The sequence below is a fragment of the Chrysochloris asiatica genome, unplaced genomic scaffold (assembly GCF_000296735.1).
Source record: "Chrysochloris asiatica unplaced genomic scaffold, ChrAsi1.0 scaffold00184, whole genome shotgun sequence".
In the NCBI taxonomy this organism is placed as follows: domain Eukaryota; kingdom Metazoa; phylum Chordata; class Mammalia; order Afrosoricida; family Chrysochloridae; genus Chrysochloris; species Chrysochloris asiatica.
In genome coordinates, this window is record NW_006408702.1 from 4,368,312 (window position 1) to 4,374,449 (window position 6,138).

A 6,138-nucleotide genomic window follows, 5' to 3' on the forward strand; every position below is an offset into this window, starting at 1 on the left:
AAAATAAGACTTTCTGCTCCCTCAAAGACTTAAAGCCTCAAAAACCCTACACAGGTTACTATGAGTAGGAACCAACTCAACAAGCACTTAACAACAACAATGGACAGAAGATCTTCGAAAAAGGCCCAAACCCTATTAAATGGGGGAGAGAGGGTCTCTTTAACACATGGTCCCAGCAAAACTGGATATCCATTTGTTAGGAAAAAAAGAAAAAAGGGAAACAGAATCCATATCTTTCACCATAATACAAAAATGAATTCAAGATAGCTCAATGACCTAAATGCAAAATAAAAAAACAAAAAAAAGATCATTGACCAAAAAAAAAAGAGAGAGAGAGAGGACGCTTTCCGCGCTACCCAGAGAAAAGTCCATACGGCACTGTTATGGGTTCCCATGGTAACTTAAAGGGAAAACGTTCACAATGTCCAGAGGCCTTGATGTCTGGCAAATCTACAAATGGAGAAGGATGTCCTCAAATTCCTTGCAGCAGGAACCCACTTAGGTGGCACCAACCTTGACTTCCAAATGGAACAAATACATCTACAAAAGGAAAAGTGATGGCATCTACATCATAAACCTGAAGAGGACCTGGGAGAAGCTTCTGTTGGAGCTCGGGCCATTGTTGCCATTGAAAACCCAGCTGATGTCAGTGTTATATCCTCCAGGAATACCAGCCAGTGAGGTGTGCTGAATGAAGTTTGCTGCTGCAAATGGAGCCACTCCTATTGCTGGGCGCTTCGCTCCAGGAGCATTCATGAATCAGATCCAGGCAGCCTTCTAGGAGCCACAGCTTCTGGTGGTTACTGATCCCAGGGCTGACCACCAACCTCTCACAGAAGCATCTTATGTTAACTTGCCCACCATTGCTCTGTGCAACACAGGTTCTCCTCTGTGCTACGTGGACACTGTCATCCCATGTAACAACAAGGGAACTCATTCAGTGGGTCCTATGTGGTGGATGCTGGCTCAGGAAGTTCTGCGCATGTGTGGCACCATATCTCGGGAGCACCCGTGGGAAGTCATGCCTGACCTCTATTTCTACAGAGCTCCAGAAGAGATTGAAAAGGAAGAGCAGGCTGCTGCTGAAAAGGCTGTGACCAAGAAAGAATTTCAGGGTGAATGAACTGCGCCTTCTCCTGAATTCACTGCTGCTCAGCCCAAGGTCGCAGACTGGTCTGAAGGCATGCAGGTGCCCTCTGTGCCCATTCAACAGTTCCCCTACTGAAAACTGGAGTGCTCAGGCTGCAATTGAAGATTGGTCCACAGCCCCCACTGCTCAGGCCACTGAGGGGGTAGGAACAACCATTGAGTGGTCTTAGGCTGTTCTTTCAATCTCTTAGACAATGGAAATAAGGGTGATGGAAAATAAACAAACATCAATTTCTAAAGAAAAGAAAGGGGGAGAAAATTAAGGGAGTCCTAATACATGGAGTCCTGGTGTGGGGCTGTAGGATAAGCGTTGGACTGCTAATGGAAAGGTTGGCAGTTCAAACCCACCAGGCAATCCTCAGAAACGCTACACAGGGTTGCTATGAATTGAAACAGACTTAACCAAAAATACACAAACAGCAGGAGATAAATAGGGGACTGAGACCTCCTGAAAATGAAACATTTACGTACAAAAAGAGTCAACGTTCACCAAAAGAGTCAAAGGTGAACCTGCAGACTGGGAAAAGAATTTTGGCAATGACACAGTGGATGAGGGAAGGACCAATCTCTACAATTTACAGAAACCTTCAAAACTCAACAACAGAAGAAGAAATTTCAAAGTAAGTAGAAAACACAAAGAGGCCACTTCACCAAAGAAGACCTTCAGGTGGTCAGCAGCATATGAAAAACTGTTCTCTCTCAGTTAGTACCCATTGTTGTTTTTGTTATTAAGTGCCACAGAGTCAATCCCAACTCAGAGAGACCCTATGGAGGGTTTCCAAGGAGTGGCTGGAGGGGTTAACCCACCAATCTGTGGTTAGCGGTCCAGTGTTTATCCTACACTGCCACGCAAATCAAAACAACAGTGAAATATCATCTCACCCAGAATTAATCGCAAACCTTAAAAACAAAGAGAGAGAGAGTGTGGAGCTAATGAGGGTGTGGAGAGATACTGTAAGGTGGTACAAACTCTCGTCAGCAAGCATGGCATTGCCTTACAAGGTTGAAAATAGACCCAGCATATGATCTAGTAATCCTACTACTACTATATATTTATCATAGAGAAATGAGACCTGTGACATGAACAGATATATGAATATCCAGGTTCATCACAATGCTGTTCACAACAGCAAATGAATGGAAACAACCTAGGAGCCCATCAACAGAGGAATGGATAAACAAACTGTGGTATATATACACAATGGGATATTACGCAATCTTAAAGAGTAATGATGAATCTATGAAACACATCCCTACATGGATGAGCCTGGAGGACATTATGCTGAGTGAAATGAGTAAATCACTTTAAAAGGGCAAATGCCATATGAAATCACTACTGCAAAGAGTCAAGAAAAGATTTACACCCAAAAGAAGCATCCTTTGAGCTTATTAGGATGGGAGGAAAAAGAAGAGTAAAAAGTCTACAAAGTAAACCACATATGAGTAAAATCAGGGAAGGTCCACACAACGTGATCAAGGTAAACACAGCCCATAAGGACAATGTTCTACATCCTACTTTGGTGAGTAGCAACTGGAGTCTGAGGAGCTCATGAGCAGTCAAGTCATCTTTGGTGCAACTACTGATCTCTTCATGTTCAAAACAAAGCAGAGAGAAGAAAATCAAAGACAAATGGAAATAATTGACAATGAACCCAGCCTCTACAGCCCTAAGATCAGAAGAATTAGATGGTGCCCAGGTAGCTCAGCTGACCACTCTGAAAGGAATCCTGAACATAGAGGGAGAAAAATGTGGACTAAAACTAAAAATCATTAAAAAATACCAGGCCTTTTGGTCTGATAGGGACTGGTGGAACCCATGAGATTATGGCTCTTAGATATTCTTCAAGCCTGGAGCTGAACTCACATCCATGGTTCAACTTTCAGCCAAACATAAGACTGGCCTATAAGGAGATCAGTTAACACCAGGGAGGTACTCACTCCTTAGAACAATCAAGCATATTAGATCAAAAGAACAGCATTTGCCCAAGGATAGAGCTCAGTAGCCCTGAAGGGATAGGAAAGAAGATGATTAGAACTGGTAAATATAGGGGAAAATTGTGGAGATTGCAAACAATGTTACAAATCAAAATGTGTATGAATTAATTGTTAAATGGACAATCAATTTGCACTGTAACTTTCACCTAAATCACAAACACAAAGTTAAACTGACACATACAAGTGGTATCCATCCTTGCCTGGGTTAGAGTAAACAAGCCAACTGTTAAGGATATTTTGGGAATAACTGAAGAATTCTGAATCAAGACTGGATATCAGGAGATATTCTGAAATTACAGTCAACTTTTTAGTAGGATAATGGCATGTGGGCAGAGGTCTTCATTGTTGAAGTACATATTGATTTTTTTTATGGGAGAATTATGACTGCTATTAGAAACCCTCATGGAACAATGGTTAAACACTGGACTGCGATCTAAAAGGTGGCCAGGTGGAAACCAGCCAGCAATTCTGCCGGAGAAAGATCTGGTGATGTGCGTCAGTAAAGATTACAGTCAAGAAAACTCTGTGTTGCAGCTCTACTCTGTCACATGACAGGCCACTATGTGCTGAAATTCAACTCACCAGCAACGATTCCGATAGCTCTAACTTGCTTTTTAAGAAGTTCAACCAAAAAAAGACACAAATATGGTAAAACATCAACAATAAAACCAAGCAAGTAGGACAATGAGGTGTATGTTCTACTGTTCCACTCTTTTCCATTGAATTAGAAAAATATTAGTTCAATGAGAAGTACATGATAGTAAGCTAAGACTTATCACTGCTACCATCACATTCTTAAAAAAACAAACAAAAAAACACCAATGTTATACACCAAATAATCAAATAATCATGCTAAAAACAAAAAAGCAGTTTGACCAAATTCAACAACCCATTATAAACCTTAGAAAGTAGGTCAGGAGTGCGTGGCTGAAGTTTCCCTGGTGCAGCTGGGAGGCATGCTCTGCTGAAGGGGGTGTACCACTGAGCCTCCTTGCTTCCCAGACTAAACACTGTCACTGGGAGACAAGGGAATAGCTGAAATCCAGTGATGCCTCTGTGGTGTCTCATGGGGACACAGCAAAGTAAGCTGATGAAGCTGTGAGGCCACACAAGGAAAGCTCCAGTCCAAGGCATTTGGAGTGAACACGTCAGAGGTGGTCATGGTTCTTTCTGGGCCCTTCGGCAGGCAGCATGATGAAAAAGGGAACAGGCTTGTAAACTAGCCCAAGATGCTACTGAGTGCAATGCAGCCAATTACAGTGTGGCATTTTGGGAGAGTTACTTTAAGTCGCTTCCAAAGGATTTCCATGAGGAAATTAACTATATCACTGCAACAATTGAGGAACAGCCCCCAAATCATCAGGTCTGGTATCCATAGGCAAATTTTAAAAGAAGAATGGCTAGAAGAAACATCCATCTCAGGTGAGTTCATTGATGATGCTCTTAATCAAGATGGATATATATAAATATATCCAATCATCCATCCATGTATGTGTATATATATATATATATCATGCCAGCAGCAGTGACCATGGTTTATTTAAGAATTTAAATACTGGGATAATGAACTGCAGTATGTAGACCAAATTCTCAAAGAAGTGAGAAATAATGTCTGGAACCAAAAATACTTGTAATTTTGAACACTACTGGCTATACTGGTCATGTTGTACTGGAAAGAGAAGCCCAGTGTACTCTGGAAATGATAGAATACGACACAATACAAGGGGGTAAGAGAAAAAGTACTGCTTCAAAATCACAGAAACCTTTATAAAATACAAATATCAAGACTTGAAGCTATTGTTTCTCAACATATCCTCCATCTAGATCTACACACCTCTGAAGATGGTATTTCCATTACCATACCCCTTCCCTCGAATAATCTGAGAAGCTGGATTATACAAAGAACGTGGCATCAGGATTGAAGGGAGACTCATTAACAAACCATGATATGGAGATAATACAACCATGCTTGCTAAAAGTGAAGACAAGCTTAAAATGTTTACTGATGAAGATCAAAACCCACAGTCTTTTATACAAAGAAAATAAAAATCCTCACCACTGTACCAAGGAACAGCATCATGATACATGGAGAAAGAATTGAAGTTGTCAAGGACCTCATTTTGGTTGGATCCACCAGCAACCCTGATAGAATAGCTGTAGTCAAGAAATGGGGCAATTCCTTTGCATTGGGCAAACCTGGTGCACAAGACCTCTATAAAATGTTCACGAGCAAAGATGTCAGTTTGCGGACTAAGGTGCGTCTGACCCAAACCACGGAATTTTCAGTAGCCTCATTGCATGTGAAAGTTGGACAATGAATAAGGAAGACTGTAGATAAATGGACACATCTGAGTGACAGCATTGGAAAGAGTATTTAAAAGTACCAGGGACAGCTAGTAAAACAAACAAATCTCAGAATACTCTTAGAATCCAGGATGGCTAGACTTTGTTCCTCATACTTTTAACATATTATCAGGAGAGACTAGTCCCTGGAGAAAGTCATCACGCTTGGCAAAGTCAAGGGTAAGCTAAAAAGAGGGAGGAAGCCCCCCCCATGAGATGGATTGGCACAGTGGCAGCAGCAACAATTGTAAGGTTGGTGCATGAACAGGAAGTGTTTCATTCTGTTGTGTATAGGGTCTCTATGAGTTGATACAGATTTGATGACATGAAACAACAACAAACCTTCCCTGAAGAAACCTGAGTTCTTCAACTTATACCACATCAAAATGGCAGTTTCAGCATCCTGAAGAGATTGAAATAGTATTCATTTGAAATATTCTCTGAATTTAGGGAACACAAGATATCAGAAGGAGCAAGATTAGGACAGAGGTGCAGATGGTAAGGTTCCCAACAAAAATTCTATTCTATAGGCCAACATTTGCTACATTTGAACAATCAGCACTGCCATGATGGGGAAAAAAAATCTCTGGTACAACTTTCTTGGCTTCTTTCTCACCAATGCAATTTTTCATTTCCTAAAACATCTTGATA

General features: G+C 41.2%; 1 pseudogene; it reads left to right on the top strand.

Annotated features, from left to right (window-relative positions):
* Positions 1–421: 421 nt before the first annotated feature.
* On the top strand, positions 422–1,319 carry LOC102822636 (annotated as a pseudogene).
* The last annotated feature ends 4,819 nt before the right edge of the window (positions 1,320–6,138 follow it).